At 45.7% G+C, this 17,917-nt stretch overlaps 1 long non-coding RNA gene across 1 annotated transcript in view; it reads left to right on the forward strand.

Annotated features, from left to right (window-relative positions):
• Window positions 1–3,468, forward strand: part of LOC125692105 (uncharacterized) — a 95,207-nt gene extending 91,739 nt beyond the window's left edge. Inside the window, exon 5 of the long non-coding RNA XR_007376465.1 lies at window positions 736–3,468. This is a non-coding gene — a long non-coding RNA (uncharacterized LOC125692105). The remainder of the gene's footprint in view (window positions 1–735) is intronic.
• The last annotated feature ends 14,449 nt before the right edge of the window (window positions 3,469–17,917 follow it).

The raw sequence follows: 17,917 nt of genomic DNA on the forward strand, positions 1-17,917 counted from the left end.
CACTATGCGTTGAGGTGCGAAAGGAACTGGCCTGTGCTCAGATGCATGTGGGACACCCAAATGCAGGTGGATATCGTTCTGGGGAGACAGCAAGTGGAGCGGTAGGGGTGAAGAGCATCAGCCCTGAAGGCAAACTGTTTGATGTGAGGCCAGGGGCCTAGCACGTGTGTGGAAGCAAGCAGGTGGGCAGCCTGGGCAGCCCCCTGGGTCAGTTGGTGTTTCCCTTCCTCAAACTAAGTTGAGGATGTGCTTCAACTGAAATGTGGAATGAGGGGAGGTAGAGCAATGCCTGTTATGCCCCTGTCCGAAGAAGTGCTCCTGCCAAAACACATGCCTGACTGGCAAGCAACCCACCCGCCTGCAGCCAACAAACCGTACGCTGTGCCGAGTTGCAGCTGGGCAAGGTTGTGTGGTCATTCCAAAGGCATTGTCTGTTTTCCAGGAGATATTTTTGATACTGATGTTCACACGCCCGTGGCTACCTTGCTTAGCTAACTAAAGGGACTGCATGCTAGGGGTGTTACTTACTGCCTAAGATGTGTCACATGTGACCCTGTAATGGCATGTGCTTGGAGGAGGGATGTTTCTATGAATTGTCAAGCTGCGTGAGGCATCGTGCTGTTCCTAGATAACTGAAAGTATGCCGGAATTGTACAGGGAAAGAACAAAGAGAAGAAATCGAGTTTTGTAATGCCACAAAAGAAAGCTTAACTTGTTTTCTTGCTTTTTTTTTAGAGAACACCTGTTCCCAGCGCTGAAGCATTCCGATGGTTCTTTTAAGCAGTAGTGTATCTTATTTTCAAGGCAGTCCGAAGTGAATGGCAAGCTAAAGTCTTGTTTTAAGAAACTGCTTAGTCTACCACTGAAGAATATACTCAGATACTATTTTCATTTCTGTATAGGGGTTTCCTCAAAAGCAAAAGACAAAAATCTGGGAGCCTGGGGAATTGGCCAGCTTATTCACATTCAGTACACTGATTCTTTCTTTGATGTAACTTAGCTATACTAGTGAAGTTGTTGTCTATTTTTAAAGTGGCTGTTAAAAAAAAAAAAACACACAAAAAAAAACCAAAAAAAAAAAACAAAAAAAGTTTGGGTAAACCCCTGCTATAAAGTCATGTATCTTTGAAAAGTAACATATCTATACTTCATTTTCAAATATATGTGTTTCAGTACTGTAAACTGTACAGATAGCCGCTTGTATTTTGTGTGTTTAGACACAAGGAGACAATCATGTCTGAGCATCTATGGAGATTAATGGTTTGTACACAACGGTGTGGTTCTGCGAGTTAAATCCGGAGCAATAAATCCTAGCTTTAAATATTATTTTGCTAGTTGTTTAGCAGCAGCAGCAACAGCAGCACTGTTTTACCATGCATCCTTCCATAGAGACTTGATACCAAGTTTTGGAAGATAAAAAGATTGTGACGCATCTAGCAATTACCTTCCATCATGGTGTTGTGAGAGGGGAAGACATAAAATGTAAGATTAATCTTTCACGCACTATATTAGAGTAGTGGTTAATGCACTTGCCTTGCTTCCGAAGGAGCTTTACATAGGGGTATCCATCCAAAAATGCTGTATGGTGTTTGACCTACTTTTCACTGAGTTCTAAGGCGAAGTGCCCAGCCTATGTGGATGTGCATAAAGCTTGTTCTAGGATGGAAAATGAGGTGAGCATGAGCCCTTAGTATAAATAAGGACTCGGCTTCATTGCCCTCCGTGTACGGGTTCTTATGTAAAGTTTTTGGTCAGTGGAGTAAATGTTTTGTAAAGCTGAATGCAGTATTTTTGGTCCAAGAGGAGCTCTTCACGGTTGAGTTTTGACCATTGGACTGGTTTGGGTCTCACTTGCAGTTGTATTTATTTGAGAACCTGAATATTTTTGAAGTATAAAACTGAATTTAAAAATACTTCAATAACAAAGACCTCCCTGCATGGTCCTTGTTCCACTCTTCTCAGCTTTGCTGAACCACTGCTCCCTTAGGCCCTGAGCAGAGTGCTGTGCTGCTCTCCTTCCTGCTCTGACTGGGTGGAGGAAATAGGTGGGAAAAATAAGGAGGATACTGAAACTTAGCGATACTTAATACTGGTTGATCATCACTTCTTATTGCTCGGCTATACCATTCATGAGTGAAAAGGCCATCCCGTCAAAGTAAATGAATGCTGTTGTGCCGCATACTTGATAGATTTATCATTTTATACAAAGTAAGACTGCCAGTAGTTTCACAGAACAGGTGCTGGGCATGGAAAGAACTGATCAGTGGTGCACAGCCCACCCAAATCTTCTCTCATTTCAGCTGTTTCTTCATGAATGTGCTCAGTGCTCCAGCCTGTGGTCCCCAGTCACCCTCATGAGGTGGATCGTGTGGGATGGTGGGGAGTGTGGCAGTGCGGGGCCTGTGTGGCTGAGGGGATGCTGGTTTTGGCAGGGGAGGGGGCTCTTGCGAGCCAAGGTCCTCCAGGAGGAGCCTCCTGAGATTACCCACGTGTGTCGGCTGGGCTGGGCATGGGTGGGTCATTGTATCTGAAGGGGCATGGATGGATGAAGGGTGGACCACAGGCCTACGTCTTTGCGTGCATGACTTTGGAAATGGAGTGTTACACTCAAAGTGCTTCTGTCACAGTGCCCCTCTTTTTGTTTATAAGGGGTCATCAGTTGGATAAGCATACAATGAGCTTTACGTCTGTTCTTATGTCAACTGTGTACGGATTTCTCTTTGTGTTTGAGACTTTTTGGTTAGGGCCTCTGTTGTTGACCAATTGACTAACACAAGCTCTGTAAGGTCTTCTCTACTAAAATGCTGATTGATTTATCAACTGAAGCCTTATTTGCACATCTGGCTGGTAAGCTTGCCTTGCTTTTTGGAAAATTGTGATTGTTCTTAAAGAAGTAGAGACAAGATTAAATTCAGGCTGCATTAGGTGTACAAAGAATATTCATAGCGATGTACTTACTGTCTAATACCCTAATGTTGCATGTCTTGATGTGCTTTCTTTTTTTTGTTTTGTCGTTTTCTTTTAAAGAACTGATGGATCTGTATATTGTAATTGTGGTGTTTTACATGTCAATTCAAAATTGTTAAAAAACAAACAAGCAAACCTGTTAATTACTGAAAAAGAACAAGAGTTGATTTTTCTTTGGTTTCCCCATGTGGCTTTCATTTTGGATATTGTTCCTTTACACCATTGCGGTTTTAGACTTGGGGAAAACAGTATTTCTGAGATGTGGTACGCATAGAGATTTTGGTTTGGGATGTTTGAAGAACGAAATCCCTTTGCTGGCCTTCCTCCTCCCCTGTTGTATACATATTTGTAAAATGGTTTCTTTTTTTTTTTCAAGTTCTAATGACCTAATTTGTGCTTTTCTCAAAGTCCAAAAATATTTTCCAGTATGAAAATCTGTATTCCTCTATGTCTTTCATTCACACGGTGCAAAAAAAAAAAGTTAGAAATTGTAAAAGAAAAGCAGAACACAATTTCACAGTCTTCTAGGTATGAGCACTAAGCCTAATGGAAGCATTGTTGGCATACCCCAGATAAATGTAGGAAAAATGGTAAGGCTGAACGGGAGGCATACGTACCCATTCTGTAAATTAATAACAGACCCTCCCTAAGAGGGAAATGCTCTCTTTTGTGCAGAACCCCTGGTATGTAAGTCATGCAATTAATGTTAAAGCATATCAAGTCTTTAAATGGGCTATATCTGTAATCAAATAATGAAGAAAGAAAGTAGTTAAATGAACATACCATTCAGGGTCGAATACACTCAGCAAAAAGCAGTAGTGGGTCTTTGATCATGGTTAGATGCATAGTGATATCAAACAGTGGATTCTCATGTAACAGCTAAATGTTTCAGATTTTGTTTTTATTAAATTTGGCAGTTTCACGCTGAGCTCTACTGTACTCTTAGTGAATAAAAGACAGCTCCTATGTTAGAAAGTACTCCATTTTCACAATTGCAGGGAACTAGGAGGTTTTTTTTCAGAAACACGAGCCACAGAAATGTACTCCTTTCACAGTGTTCTCCTATTTCTGAACTGTGCAGTTATCTATTAAATTTTCTAATAGATATTTGTGTAAGGTGTATGTATGCTTGTGCAATTATGGAAAAAAAAAACAGTTTTGGAAAACGGTGTATTTATGAAAAAAAATCACTTATGGGGCATGTACAAAACTGTATAAAAACATTCAATTTGCCCAGTAAAGTTGTTTTTGTGATATTTCTGTGTTGTTGAATAAAGGACTTTAGTATTCAAGATATCTCTCTTTTTCCATAAACAGGTTTTGTTTGTGGGATCCTAAGCAATGAAAATCTCTTTTAAAAAAGAATCCTCAAAATGATGAAGAGGGTCCAAAGCTGACCTCAATCGCACGTTTGGGAATGAATGCTTATGAAGTGGCGGTGCAATAGCTACACAACTAATTCCTTCTCAATTGGCAGTCATTGGAAACCCCATAAGTTGTGTACCTGCAGGTGACGCTGTGCTCTGAATTGTTTAAGAGAACAGAAAAATAGTACCACCTTTGTAAGACTAGGAGTGTGATGTTGAGTTGTAGAGACTGTGAAAAGTGGAGTTAGAAGGAAGACAGATTGCAGAAAGGTCTTCAGCCCTTTGGTGCAGACCTCTGTTGTATAATGGAGTGGGAGTGATGTGATGAGTTAGCGGTTTGTTTCATAGGGAGGAGCGTATGATGGTGAAATCTCATCTGTGACTCTTGCAGCACACCGTAGACCTGAGGGTGGATTGTCACATCAGTACTGGAGCATTTGGGATTGCGAACATGGCTTGTGTGAGAATGACAGCAATATCCTTCTCTTTGTTTTTCTGCCTTTCAGTTTGAAGTTCTGCTCTTTTTCCTGCTATACCTAGGAAATAGTTTCTCGTTTCCGTTTTCTTCCTTCGTGCTACAGACAGGTGCTAACATCATGCCAGTAGGTGGGAGAGTGTGTGGCTGAGTGGGTAGCATGTCCCCTGACTGTCATGAAGTTTGGAATGTCGTTGCTCTGCCATTACACCTCGTATAAACATAACGTCAGCTCAGTGTGCCAGTGCAGGACTGTGAGAGGGGTGGAAAGAAGAGGTATGTCCCCTGGGCTGCAAGGTTTCCTTCGATGCCAGCTGATTTTCTGGGAAGCCTAGGTGTATCCTTTTGGTTTTTAGAGAAAGCAATAAAACCAAAAGGAACGGAGTTGGATTTTCCCTTGATCCCATCTTCTCTCATCAAAATCCGTAAGGATATATGCTCTTATGAGACCTAGACCGCTCATTAGACAGCACCAGGGATGAGCCTTGAGTTGTTTGAAGAGGAGGAAGAAAGGGGCTGCCAAGTTGCTTAGGCACAATCAGTGATGTCTCTGGATTAGATACAGAATTCACAGGGAGGAAATGTGCTAATTTCATGAGATAGTCGATTTGGAAGCAGGAAAAGGTCTCTGAGTTCCTATTCCTTTAATGCTTTCTCTTTCAACTTTTTTCCCCCAGGGTATTGTTTTATACTAGTCTGAATGAAAAATATCCCTTAGCTCCAGAGAAAAACTCACCCCAGATATGAACCCTGCAGTTTAAAACTACCTCTAGCTTTTTATAGCTTTTGTTTTTTAATTAAAAAAAAAAATCTTTAAAAAAAACAACAAACTCAAATAAAGAGTAGGTAATTCTTCAAAGCCAAAACTTGACAAACTCATTAGTGAAGCTATTAAGAGGAAGGAAAATATCCTTTTGCGAGAAGCTTGATTCTTCTAGGCTGTGATGGACTCAGTTTGTTTTTGCCACTAGCCATTTCAGCTCTCTCTGATATTTCTCCAAGGAACAAGTCTGAAATTATGAATGGCCTGGTGGTACGAGGCAGCGTGCTTCCTGGGACATCCAGACCTCCCTGGATTCCCATGAGCTTTGCTAGGTAACTTGTGAAGTTGGAGGAACTTCACAAGGATTAACTCGGTCACCAGCATGTGTTGGGCATGGGTAGATGGACCAAAAATCTAAGAAACGCGTCATCTCAGTAGGAAATACAATGAAGTTTGAGACCATTGGACCTATCTGAGGAAGGAAAGATGAAGTTCAGTGTGAGCTTAGCTTTCATAATCTCTTCCTACCATTGCCTTGATTCTCTTTTCCATTTGGCTTTTAGGATAGATGTGTTTGGCTGGGTAGCAGGGACCTGCAAAACGGCCGTTTTGCCTTAGATAGTGAGAGTGAAGGAAATGTGTGTAGTAATCTTGTAACAAAAAAAGTCTGTGCTGCCTAAAGAAGCTGTCATGTTCAGGAAATAAGGGGTTCTATTGTTCTAAGTATTTGAACTATATGAAAGGGTTGGGGCATTACTCAATAAGCTGAAATAGTTTGTAATTCTACTACCCGTTCCTGGAAAAGGGGTTTTCAGACATGAACCCCAATGGGTTACTGGGCTTAGAAGGTAGTTCTTACTCTAAGCTGACTGCTCCATGAGAAGATCTCATAATTGGGGGTTCAGCAGTCTGTGTAAGCCATCTTTGCCTTCCTGAGTGCAGGATCTTTTCTATAAAGCAGTCAGAATCCTTGTGGGCAGATTGTCAGATGTTGCCATGTCAAACAGAGCCCAGACTAATTATTCGGAGCGGTTTTCCCCAGCTCTGTTTATAATACGTATAAGAATCCTCCAGCTGAGAAGAAAACACCTTTATTTCCTTAGTCCTCTACGTCTGCCCTTGTTACAGAGTTAATAGCACTAGCCATCTGCACATCTTCAGGCAAAATAAATAAATTGGAAGAAATAGAGGACTGGTTTGCTAGACTTTTTTTCTGGGAGAGGAGAGAGAAAAGAGGTAGCCCAGGTCAGAAGCTCCTGCTGCTGGCCCACCTCTCCTAATGTGGGTGCTCTCCTATATAGCCTGTTATTACCTTTGGCAATCAGATGCAGCCCTGAAGAAGACCAGCATTAGGGTAAACAGGGTCTGGGAGATAGGCAAACCTCCTGATCCTTCTGATTGCAGTGAAGGTGCTGGGGGGCTTGTAGGCAGAAAGAAGGCTTGCACATCAGGATGGGGCCTAGAACAACTCGGCCTGTGTGTCTTGCAGAGATTCTGCTTTTGGCTGGGTGTCTGAACCACCAGCCTCTGTGATAAGTGTGCTTTGTCTCTCACGTGTCTGTGTGTTGATGCTCATGCCTAGGCTGGGTAGCTCATTTGGCCAGCTGATACGTTGGCTGAGGATTTGTGGTTTAATGCAGAACTGAACAACTGGCTTTCAAGCTGACTTTGGACAATTAGTAGGGTAAATAACCTGGTCTAACGAGATCTGCCACCCAGATTAGGGGATATGAACCTAATTGTTGCTTTCTGATACTCTCCTCTGACTTGTTTTGCCTTTTTGATCTGATTGTTTGCATTCCTAGACCTGATTTGCCTTTTTGATGCAATGCCATGTGACCTGCTGATTAATTTTTGTGAGCAACATAACCTCCAACCTATGGCTGACTCGCAATATTTTTATGCTGTGCTCCATAAACATTCATTCATTTCCTATGATTACTGTGTGGAAACAGACTTTTACGAGCTAATAAACTTGGATTTGAACTGGACGAAGGGTTTTCTTGTGTTGATTCTTTCCTGTTGGTGAGAAAAAAAAAGAACGGAGAAAGGGAGGTACAGCCTTTGACTTGACGTAACTGCAGTTCTCCCCACAGATGCTCTCCACAGCAGGCATGGCAATACCAGCAGCAGCGCCTTGAGTTCATTTTGTGGTAAGAAATGCTCCCTGCTTGAACTCAACCAAACTTTCAGGGCTGAGGGCTGGCGGAGAGGGGGAGGGGAAGTAGGGCTGCTCTAATTGCTCGCTGCAGCGTCTCCTCTCCATAGCCCTGCTTTCTACATCGTGCTGACACGTGCAGAGCAGCCTCCAGCTGAGACCAATTAAGCATTTCGTTCACCGCCACTACTCCATGCCTGCCCGAGCTGGGCGATGCTCGCGGCTGCTTGCATGTCGTTGGGCAACCCCCTCAGCATGAGTGGGTCTGGGAAGCGTCCTCGCATGTTCTTGGGGCCTGATGTGCCCCAGGCGGCGACACGTGGCGAACATCTGGTCCTCAGCCTCAGCCGGCTGGAAAATGCTGCTGGCATTTCATTGAAATGAATTCTCACGTTGCAGCTGTTCGCTGTGTCCCTGGGGGATGCATGAGCTGGCAGCGGCTGGTAACCTGCTGAATGGTCCCTTCGAAGGGCTCTCTGGGGTGGGACATCACTTCTGCAGGCTGGAAGCAGATGGCTGAATGCCTGCATGTGGCTACGCACAGTCCACCGATGTGAAGAATTCCTCTGCCTGTATCAATCTGACACGCAGTACAAGCGTGCACAAGAACTGTGTTGTTAGGATGTCTCAGACCACCACCACAGGCCAGTGAGGTGTGCATGATCTTGATGTTGCTGAAGGAAGTGGGCAGCAGCTGGGAGGTCAGGCTGAACTGTGCAGCTGAATGAGACAGGTCCTAGCCGGGCACCTTTTCGGGCACAAGCATCCCTACTTCTGCTGGAAAGGGTGACTTTGCAGGGAAAGCAATCCCTCCTGGTGTTTAGCCACCCAGCATGCTTCCATTGCAGCCTCAAGCAAATTTCTAACAAGTCAGTTTAATGGAGCTTCCCTTAGCAGCATTGCTGTAGGATGCCCACCATCACTACCCACCTTAGAAAAAATCATTATTACTGGAGAAGAGGTTTTCTGTTCAGGTGTTGGTATTACCTACGTTGCACGTGAGTATTGCAGGATGGATATGTGGTTGGTGCTCACTACTTTCTCCAGGAGTTCATCCAAGTCACTGCATTTCAGGTGCTGGAAGCAACTGGGGTAGGAGTAATGTGCTGGCTGGGGAGTCGCCCAGCAGCCAATGGAGGGTGACACCCGTGATAGAAAGGGGCATTCATTTGCCTTTGGGATGGAAGGGATGTGACACCTCTTGTCAAGTCCCATCTTTACAAAGATTTGAGATGTGAGGCAGCAAGGCAGAAGCCATGGCAAAAGGTCAGACAGCTGCAGCACTTTGCATGCGCAGGCCTTTGCCCCCGTGCTGTGATGGCACAAGCACTGGGCATAAGAACAAGTGTGGCGAGTAGTTGCAGTACTTGTGCCATTTTGTTCTCCTTAGCTCCTGTGGTTTGCTCCCAGTTTGCACCTCATTGAGATTTTGCACCACAAGACTTACTCAGAAGACCACACTACATGTCACAAGTCCTTCGCCACAGCTTGCTTGTGCCATGAGCTCCACGTGGGTTTCCACCATGCGTTGGATTTGGAGACTTCTCTGAGAGCTGTAGGAGATCAGCATCTCTGAGGTATCGGTACAGTGATGAATTTTAGAAATGGATGGAAAATATGGGCTCAGGTGTGTTTGAGTGGTTGTCTGCAGAGTTTGAAGCAAGTCCAGCTAACTAAGGCTGGCCATGAGCTGTGCTCCATAGAGGACTGGAATGCATTGCTCTGATATGGGCATAATCAAGGCAGGGCAGAGAAAGCAAGCTTCTTCCTTGTGAAACAGGGCACTCAGATGTCTCAGAGCTGCAGGCAGGAGAACAGATGGACCAGGAAGAGACGAATGAAGGACTCCTTGCCTGGGAGATGACTTTTCTGCCCATAGCCCCTCTCTGGGGGTTGAGGCCACATCTAGATCTCTTTCCCAGCCCTTCCTCTGCTCTGCCTGCAGTCCGGCCCTGCTCTTTTCTAGAGCTCATGGAAACACAGAGCCCGATGCCTGCTGAGACCCTCTCAAACTCCTCTTTTCCCATCAGTAAACGAAGGCAACCAGCACTTCGCGCCATTACACCTCCTTAGAAATGCAGAAAACACACGGGCTGTTTGTTTTCACATCTACCTACCTAATTGATGGGTTGAGAAAGGGGAGGCGGGAAGGGAACTTCAGCCCTATTAAACAGCGGGGAATTGCGTGCAGTAGATGAGGAGTGTTTGTATTGCAAACACCACCAGCCAAGCTCTCGGCATCCAGGACACAGCCGTGGTGGTGCCAGAGCCCTTGGTAAACATCTGTATTTTCAGGGTGTGGAGGATGGTCAGTGCAAGCAGGGTGCCCAGGACAGGTTCAGGCTGGAGGTGGCTGCCTTGCTTCTCAGCTGGGCTGTGCTCTAGAGAGAGGAGGAAAGAAAAATGCTGGGCTATGAGGCAGGTCTGCGACCTACAGCATGATGAGAGCGTTGCAGGGTGGCAGGGCTCAGGGTGGCCAAGAGGTGATGGCTCCCACTTGTCATTGCCAGCACAAGGCTGGGTTCAGCCTGACGGTGCATTGAGCCGATTACCTCTCCCCTTTTAAAAATGATAATCAAAAAGAGGCGAGAGCCAGAGGTCCTTCAGTGAGTTATCATTTTCCCACACTGTGCATCTGTGCTGAGCTGAGACGGCTTCCCCTCTGTGCCGAGCTGGAAACAAAGGGGGAGTGGGAGCTCCACCCAGCAGGGATGGGCAGGGGGCCCAATGCTACTCTGCAATAAGAGATCAATAGGCCCCCCCTCAAAGAATGTCAAGCTGCCCAGGCAGCACCAGTCCAAAATGGAGAGCAGTGCTGTGGTGGACTGCTGCCTCTCTGGGAAGACGGGTGCACACTGCAGTGACAGTGCTGCTGTGGGGCGGCGAGGCTGTGGGTCCCCCCGCCTCCAATCTGAGCAGTTTTCTGTCGATAATAAAAAAAAAAACAAAAACAAGCATACCATTCCCCAGAAACTCAGCCATTAGCATACTCACCCTAATACTTTAATCCCCATCATTGTTTATAATCAAGCTGCATGCAGGGTTACGCATGGCACTGCCTGATTTATGAATATATATATTTTTCTGTTTTAATTGAAACGGCAACATTTAGGTTCCACCTTAACAGTGCACCTTAAAAGATTATCTCGGTTATTTCACAGGCACCGAGCCGGCACTAATAGTCCAAGGCAGATATTGAAAAGCAGCACAGGGCCAGGCAGATCTATTAGAAATTCCCATCCACGCGCCTCATACATATTGATTTCTGACACCAAGCAGCAGTGAAAGCCCCCGTGGGAATAATATATTTAGCAGGGTTCGCTGCGAGGAGGTCACAGAGTGCATACAGATTAGCTACAGAGGACCGAGGCACTAGTGTTGGAGCCAAATGCTAGATTTTATATCATTTTAATCTGAACTTTTATAATCCTTTTAGTTCTTCTTTCTCTGGCTGGCAGAGGGAAGGCTTCTCCACATGGATCACGCATTTCCCCCCCACCTTTATTCCTCCCATAAATGTGCAAATGCTGTTGTAATGGGGAGGAAGGCACCCTTAGCATAAGCAGAAAGAGGCACCAGCAGATTTGGGTTTTATACATGGTGCGTGTACATGTATATATCCATACAGATAGATATAGATATGCATGTGAACGGGTATCATAATGGTCATTCCAGCTGGAGAGATCTTTATTTGAAGATTTCCTTTCACGGGTTGTGTGTGTGTAAATCCCAGGCTCCAGCTTTAATGTGCAGGCATAAAGGGCTGCCAAAGACCCTCTTTTATTTTATTTTTATCCAGGAACTTAATTGAGCAGAAGTCGCAGTTGTGCTGTTGAGCCTCAGAAAGCAATGACAGCAACAAAAAATACCTAAACAGCTTTAATTACCTTTCTGCGTATGCTGATGGAGAGGAAATGATGCCTGCTCGTTATGCGGCAAGGTGTTGTGATGGATCAGATGGAGGTGTCAGGAGGGAGCCAAGCAGGCACTTGGGAGGCTGGAGCCATGCCAGCAGCACAGAGGGGAAGCTTGGGGTTGACACACTTTGACACCGGAGTGAAATGCACTCCGACAACAAAGGAAACCGGGAGGTTTCAGCTAAACAGACACAAAAGCTTACTGGCGTCTTCAGGGCGATAGAAACACAGTGACTTCCATTTGTCGCTTTTTTTTCTTCGTTAGGAAAAGGGCCTTGCGAACGTTCTCAATTAAAACTGCCATGGGGACCCCCGCCTGTTGTGGGGTCAGCTTCTGCACTCTGTAGGATACATACAGCATCCTCCCTGGCTAGGAAAAGAGAACTCATTTTAGACTTGTTCTCTACTTTGCAAAATCAAGTGAAACATCTTTCTGTTCTCTCTCAAGCTATCGATGTGCTTGATGTGTTATGAGAGGCTGCAGCAATTTTCCTTTTCCTTCCTTCTGCAGCTGTCTGGATGCTCGTTTCTCTGCTTTATGTGGGTGGAGACCAGTATGCCGCCTTGCAAAACCCCTGTGCATCGCATCTGTACTTCTCATGAACACTGAGATGCAACCCTGTGGGCCATGAGTGCTTCCACTTCCCAGGGTGCCAAGCTGTAATTAGGCCTCTACTGGCTGTCAAGGTAATCCAGCTACCAATGGTGAGGCCCATAGAGGACCAAGAGGGTCATCCTCTGAACCCTAAGGTTCTGAGCCCAGGGCTGCTTTTCTTAGGCTCTTGAATAAGTGCTGCCTTGTTCTTGCTCTGTGAGACAATTTATGGTTTCACTGACTGCGTTCAGCCACGTGTCACTGGTTTGGGGCAGTCCCTTTTAGCCCCATGCCCTCTCCCAGAGGGCACATAAGCTTGTGGCACACGATGATGTACCTAAGTTGAATGGTGTCAGAGCAGCTTTTGTTTCTTGCTGTCTGTTTGGTTTCTTGCTGTACCCATGGCAGCATGAGCAGGCCTTCAGCAGTGTGGACAAACCGTTTTTCCATCTCTTGCTGCTGCACTTAGTTTGTGATGCAAAAAGGCTTTGCTATTTCCACTGCAGATTTGATAAGCCAAATGCCCAGAGTGATACTGTCACAGCACACCATGGCATAAACAAACAGTTGGCTAGGCTTCCAAAAAACACAGAAATAACATTGGGTTATGGTTCCAGAACAAAAAAAGAAAAAAGTAGGAAATGCCATGGGATTGGAATTCTTTTTAAATTAATGCATTCTATGATATGCCGTCGAACTTAACATTTCTTAGAAGTTGTGCCTGGCTGAGCCAAGTGCTGGTATTTTGCAGAAGAGGTCGACAGGAGCTGTGCCTGGCCCAGGCCTTCTCCATCTGGAAAATGCCATACCTGTGTTAGGCTTGCCCTGCTGCTGGGGGGCTCAGCCAACTGGCTGCCTGGAGGTGCTCCCACTGGCAAGATTTGTCCTTCAATCCAGAACCCAGCCCTGGGACATGGCAGAGGTGCTGGCAAAGGCCTCATGTGTCTAGTTCAACGTTTAAAAGGTTTTAATTGTATTTGTCAATATAAATGATTGGGTTTTATCCTCTGGTTTTTTTTGACTGCTGGATACTTTGAATCAAATTATGGCTGAAAGATCACAGTCATTGACTTTAAAAAGTAGTGGGAAGGGTGCATGATGCAGAAGCGTTTAGGAGTGGGGGCCTTCATGGCAACAACAGCTTGGCCTGTCTCAGTAAAGACACAACAGAAAGCTGTGCATACGTTTATACATCACCTCAGGTCCCTGGTCACACTGTTTTGTGTGCCAGGTCCCACATCCCAGCATCAGTCTGTCTGTTTGCTGCTCAGACAGGGTTTCTGCTGACAATCTGGGACCTGCTCCACTCAGATTTCGTCTTTTTTGTTTGTTTTTGGAGATTTCCATCAAGGTGGCAAACAGTCACAGCATACTGAGGGGAGGCCAGTGCTGGCCCCTGGTCAGTCTCTGCTGCTGGGTCTGGGGCAGCGCTGAGGCCTACGAGCAGAGGGACAGCTGAGGGCACGCAGGCAGCCAGGCAGCATGGTGGGGCACGGGTCTTGTCCCAGCGAGGCAGGAGCTGATAAGTTCTTCTTTTTATCTTTTCTGGCATGGTGGCAGCCTGATGGCTGCCTCCCTGACCGTGCCTTGGGTGAGTGGTTTTTGCTGAGATGGACAGAGCTCCCCTGACGCTTGTATGAAGGTGACACTTATTTCCTATCCGGCACAGCCGTTAATCTCAGATACAAACGGCCTGAGCGTTTCTGGCATCTAGATAGGATCTCCTAAGAACCACCTTCTTAACAGATGCTTTTAAAATTGGTGGGGACAGTCAATGTTATCTAACAGAAGCAGCCTATTCGTAGCTCCCCACAAGCATATTCCAGTCTTTCAGGAGCATAGCTTGTGTGGGAGTTCCCTAGGATATATATATATCTTTTTTTCCCCCATTTTTATAGTGTAGACCTCAGCACTGCTTGAGTCATCCCCCCAATTAAAGTTTTTATTATTATTATTATTTTTTTTTTTATTGCTATTTCCAGAAATGCTCTCCCCTTTGGGTTTCTCTCTCTTTAAGAGGGAGTCCCTGACTGACATTGTTAAAATCCACCAAACTGAGCGTGGTGTCAGACGTGACAAGCTGTGTTTCTGTGGTGGTGGGGCAGATGGGGCTCCCCACACACCCTGCTCCTCCGCCTGTGGCTTTGGAAGGGCTGAACAAGGGCCAGATTCACATCTGGCTTACTATTCAGTCTCGACACGCACGCCAGCTCCCTGCTGTTTATACAGCTGGGTTTTAACTCACGAAGCTTGTACTGGGCTTTGGTCTCATCATGTGGTAAAAAGCTGAGACTTGTTGGTATTTCTTTTGGCACGCTACTCTACAGGCTGGGGTGTCTGAAACGGAGCAGTGCCAGTACTAAAGGAATACCCTGTCCAGTCAAGGATCCCACCCATTGTGGTTTCAAAACACCATGTTTTTTCATATCTACATATATGTATTTGCTATATATTTCTATTTTTACATACATCAATGCATTTCTTCATGTACGTACACATATAAATTAATTTTATTAAGCAATTCTACTCGAGGAAAAGGAAACATCTTGTTCTAATGCAGATATGCACGTCATCCTGTCTGTATCAGCAACTCTGATCTGTAGGCATTTTCAGCTCAGACTTGGGAAAGTAATGAGAAATGGTGAAAGTTAACAGCTGAAGAGTTAAACCTGCTTCTGTTGGAAAGGGAATGCAATACAACGTGACCTATCCAAGGTAGCTGTGGGTGTGCTGAAAAGAGGTGTTTGAGACAGCAAGTAAAGAAAAGAAACAGATGTTATCATCAGGAAATACTTTGTTTAAAATATGAAGCTAGTATAACATTATGTGGTTTCTGAACTGAGCTATTTGGTAGGTGCTTCCTGTGGGAAGCAGGGCTAGGGGAAAAGGAAGATCAGGTAAGTTAGCATTTCTTTTGAATAAATGATCTTGAGATCCAAGTACAAGCCACTCTACCAAGAGAGGACAAATGGAAAATGTAATAGAACAAGTAAACATAAAGCATCAGATATATTCAGTTGCATACAGTAATCAATGAGTAGAAAAGAAATGGCATGCAGCTTTGGGGTCAAAATGAGAATGCCCAAGACATGAAATGAGAAGCAACATGTAAGGAGCATAAAGAAAAATATATATTCCACAGCTATCTTATAAAGAAATTGTAGTAACCCACAGTTAAATGAAGTGGGAAAGTTAGCAATAGGTAATGCTATGAAGGCAAAAGCACCCTGCATCATTTTCATTTTGCTTCAGCCTTACCCATGTTGCTGTCAGTGAACAATTTTTGGGTGATGGTATTCACCTCAGCAAACAGGAGGTCAAATTTAGGAGGAGGAAGAAGATGGCAGGATACTTTCCATTAGGCTGCACGTGAGAGCTCACAGGAGTCATTTAGCTGTTGGCAAGGTGATGTTGTTGAGAACTTGTGGCAAGGAGGGGAGGCTCCTGTACTGTGGGAGAGGATGGGCAAAGTGCCTGTCTTTGGAAAAAGGCAAACCGGGGAGCCATGGAGCTATAGAACAGTCAGTCTACTTAGCGCATGGAAAAATGCTGGAAGAAATAATCAAACAAATTATTTATGAGCCTCCAGAATATAGTGCAGAGATAAGTAGCCAACAGGGATTTGTCAGGAACAAATCATGTCAAACTCACCTTATTTCCTCCTATGACAGGGCAATAAGCCCTGTGGAGAGGCAATGAATATCATATATCTTCGCTTAGGGAGGCTTCTGGTGCCATCTCACATTGCACTCTTTTACGGATGATAGGGAATGGTGGCTTTTAGTAAGCTATGGTACGGGCAGAGGATGACCCCACCAGCCATCACCAGTGGTGCCCTGTGGTAGGATGTACTGAGTCCAAAGGGCCACTCCAGTCAGTGTCCGGGAGAATCGCTCAGGGATGGACCAGGGGTCAAGACGGGGAACTCAAGGGAGGGCAGGGATTCAATGTGCTCATGGCCACATTGGGTGAGGAAAGTGAGAGAAGTGATATGGTTGGATAAGGCAAAGTGTGAAGTGCTGCCCTGAGGTAGAAATGAATGGCATGTACCTTGGGCCAGGAACCTTTAGCTAAACAGAGGAACAAAAGGAAAAAAATATCCTCTGGGTCTTGGGAGCATCTCAAGCTGCATTCGATGCATGGCTGTGAAAACTGCAAACACCTCACTGGGAGAAGGGAGACTGCAGGTGAAGCAGGCTTTCTGCTCTGCTCAGCATGGCCAGGGCTCAGCCAGTGCTTTCTGCCCCATTTTGAGCACTGCAGATTAATCAGTGGGAGCCCAGCAGAGAGCACTGAAGGGTGATGCAAGGTTAGGGGAACATGTCCTGCAAGGGAGGATGGAGAGGTGGGGACTTACCTGGGCTAAAGGAGGGATGGCTGGGTCTCAACCTGCAAGCGGCCAAATGGTGACCGCAGGGGGCTGATCCCCGCAGGGAGCAGAAAAGAGGCTCCTTACAGCCAGTTTTGTGCTGTGGTAGTTTTGTTTTCCCCAGGTTTTCTCTCAGCCCGGCCTTAGTGCTGCAAGAGAATGCTCTCTGCAAAGCAGAGCAGGCATTTGGGATGTCTGCTGCTGGCATGCTGAAATGAGACCCGTGCTAATCAGCGCAACGGGGAGATAATTAATTATTCCCCGTGCCTCCTCAATGGAAATGTTAGGAAGGAGGGCTGAACCATCCCTGCTGCCCTGTCTGTAATCCTTTGCCACGGCTGGCTTTATTGGCTCTGGGGGGAAAAGAGGCACATTTGCCTTCCCGCTGATAGTACGTTAAGCACGCTCACTTCACAGGCGCGTGTGGATGAAAGTGTAATTGCATGGAAGGTGAATTGATTGCAATTAACCTTGGGACTTGGCCTCAGGCTGGGGTGTCCCACCTTCCTCCCCGGGAAAGTGCCGCTGGGGGCATCCCACACAGCTGATGAATGTGTACATTGTGGCACCCAGCACATACGTTGCTCGAGAACGCGCATAAATCACGTAGGAAAACGCATATTATGGCAAAATGATCAAATTAGAAATGAAGCGCATAAATCATGAGATTACACTGTTGAATTGTATCTGGAGACATAAATTATACAGTGAGATCCCAGGTTCACCGAGAGGTTCATGGCGTAATGAAATGGGGCTCATGTCGCTGGAGGAAAATGCTGCTGCGCCGTGAAATGTACCCAGTCCGACCCCACGTGTATTTTTGCAACATCTTCTGTCAAAAAGGATCACAACAATAGGGACAATAAACCCCAAGGAAGCCTCCCCTGCCGAATCAAACAACGATTACACATTAAAAAGCATGTTAGGAAGATAAGTTTGTAAGGAAGATAAAAAGTCTCCAGCATGGCTGAGAGTTGGATGGACCAGCTGCTCTGAAAGCTGGTGACATGCGAGCGAGCTGAAAGAGCCGTGCTGCTAAATGTGAGAAGTGGGAGGACGTGTGTGAGTGGCTGCCCAATTTCCTATTGCCCGGAGTGTGGGGTGCTGGGGCTGCTGCCTGAAAGTGGGCTCAGCATGAGATTGCCTGGTGGCTGCAGCAAAGCAATTGACAGTGAGCAGGGAAGAGGAACTCCAATCGATGGGCCGGGCGGCTGAGAGCCAACAGAGTTCATGGGAAGGAAGGGGAAAGGGATGCTGAGTGCAGCTGTTCTGTGCCTGACCGTCTTCTGTTTTTTTTCTTCCGTTG

Source organism: Lagopus muta, chromosome 4 (assembly GCF_023343835.1).
Source record: "Lagopus muta isolate bLagMut1 chromosome 4, bLagMut1 primary, whole genome shotgun sequence".
In the NCBI taxonomy this organism is placed as follows: Eukaryota; Metazoa; Chordata; class Aves; order Galliformes; family Phasianidae; genus Lagopus; species Lagopus muta.